The following is a 2,269-nucleotide window of genomic DNA, read 5'->3' on the forward strand; positions in this document are numbered from 1 at the left end:
AGCTGGGGTTGGGGGGATGGATGTCCTGCTTCTCGGTGGGTCCAGCGCAGAGAGCAGGGTGCGCTATGAGGTCTAAGGCGACACAGAATTCCCTGGGGTAGGTCAGTCTGCTGGCCATCGATGTGCTCTACTCACTCCCCACCCCTCCCCAGATGGGTAAGGGCTCCTTCAAGTACGCCCGGGTGTTGGACAAACTGAAGGCAGAGAGAGAGCGTGGCATTACCATCCACATCTCCCTGTGGAAGTTTGAAACCAGCAAGTACTACATCACCATCATCGATGCCCCATGAACATGATCATGGGCACCTCCCAGGTAAAGCAGCCCTTGTTCCCAGGGCCCTCCCTTTCGGATGGGGGCGGGGCAGGCGCAGAGGAAGGGAGGAAACTCAGGCTTTATTTCTGGGACTCTGGGAAGGAGGGTATCATAAGCCTCAGAAGGTTTTCCTCATCCATGCCAATCATCAATTCTGAAAGAACCAGAGGAGGACAGACTCTGTGAGGCTCAGATACGGGCCCCCTTTCAGGCTGGGGCAGGGACCAGGTTTTCTGACACCTAGACAAGTAGATCACTTGGGGTCCGTCTGGGAGGAAGGAACTACAAGCTCATTTATGGGACTAGGTGAGAGTTTGACTGGGAGGCGGGACCTCTGTGCACAATAGGAACCAAGGGACCCACGAACTTATCAACTTCTGGGGAGCATCCCGTCCCCGAGCTTTCCCAAGGGACCCGGGACTGCCCGAAACTCTAGCAGGCTTCCCAGCCCGGCCGGCGCCCCCTCCCCTAACTAAGCCCTTGACCCCGTAGTGTCTGTGTCCTGCAGGCCGACTATGCAGTGCTTATCGTGGCCGGCGGCGTGGGCGAGTTCGAGGCGGGCATCTCCAAGAACGGGCAGACCCGCGAGCGCACGCTTGTGGCCTTCACCTTGCGCGTGAAGCAGCTGATCGTGGCCATCAACAAGATGGACTCGACCGAGCCCGCCTACAGCGCAGCGCGCTTCCCGGAGATCACGGAGGAAGTGAGCGCCTACATCAGAAGATTGGCTACAACCCTGTGTCCGTGGCCTCCGTGCCCATCTCGGGCTGGCACAGCGACAACATACTAGAGCCCAGCAGCAACGTGAGTGCGGACCGGGTCTGCGGGCGGGCGGAGTGGGTCCTGGTCCTGGTCCTGGCCCTGGGGTGGGTGTGCTGAGAGCAATGCCCCAGGCTCACCTCCACTACGTTCTGCATCCTCCCGCAGATGCCCTGGTTCAAGGGCTGGAAGGTTGAGCGAAAGGAGGGAAACGCCACCCAGGTGACACTGCTGGAAGCTCTGGATTGCATCCTCCTGCCCACTCGCCCTGTCAACAAGCCCCTGAGGCTGCCTCTGCAAGACGTGTACAAGATTGGAGGTGAGGCGACAGGGCTTCTTGAGGAATGAAGGAATTGAAAATGAGGTCTGGACTTGCCAGGACTTGCCAGGGTTCAGATCCTGACTTCTGAGCTGTGATAAAGTGTAAAGCCCCCAGCGTTTCCAAATTATCTGATACACAGAAGAAACAGCCAGTCCTGTAGGTGGCCTTGGTCCTTGAGCCCCAGGACCAAGGGACTCCCCCAGAAGCCAGTTCTCACTGGGTGGATCTAGAATATTTCTGACTGCCCTTCTTCCCATTGGACAGGCATTGACACTGTGCCCTTGGGCCGTGTGGAGACCGGCTTCCTGAAACCTGGCATGGTAGTCACCGTTGCCCCCAGCAACGTCACCACTGAGGTCAAGTCTATGGAGATGCACCACGAGGCCCTGCCCGAGGCCCTGCCCAGTGACAAAGTGGGCTTCAACGTGAAGAATGTGTCCGTGAAGGACATCTGACATGGCAACGTGGTCAGAGACAGCAAGAACGAACCCCCCATAGAGGCCAGCAGCTTTGTGGTGCAGGTAGGTGCCCAGGAAGCCAAGGGCCTTGGTGCTTGGTGGTGATGGAAATGCTTCTTAGAAATTAGTCCCAGTTCAGCGGAAGCCCCAGGTTGGTTGAGGGTTGGCCCCAGATCACAGGTGCCATCCAATCTCTTCTAATTCCATCCTCCTTCCCCGCCAGGGTATAGTCTTGAATCACCCGGGACAGATCCATGCCGGTGCTGGACTGCCACATGGCCCACGTCTCCTGCAAGCTTGCTGAACTGAGGGAAAAGATTGACCGGCGCTCAGGCAAGAAGCTGGAGGACAACCCCAAGGTCCTGACGCAGCCATAGTGCAGATGGTCCCCAGCCAGGCCATGTGTGTGGAGACATT

At 58.0% G+C, this 2,269-nt stretch overlaps 1 pseudogene; it reads left to right on the plus strand.

The window, feature by feature from the left end:
* The first annotated feature begins 286 nt into the window (after positions 1–286).
* LOC137231151 (elongation factor 1-alpha, oocyte form-like) lies at positions 287–1,849 on the plus strand (annotated as a pseudogene).
* The last annotated feature ends 420 nt before the right edge of the window (positions 1,850–2,269 follow it).

Source organism: Pseudorca crassidens, chromosome 9, assembly GCF_039906515.1.
Source record: "Pseudorca crassidens isolate mPseCra1 chromosome 9, mPseCra1.hap1, whole genome shotgun sequence".
NCBI classification, from domain to species: Eukaryota; Metazoa; Chordata; class Mammalia; order Artiodactyla; family Delphinidae; genus Pseudorca; species Pseudorca crassidens.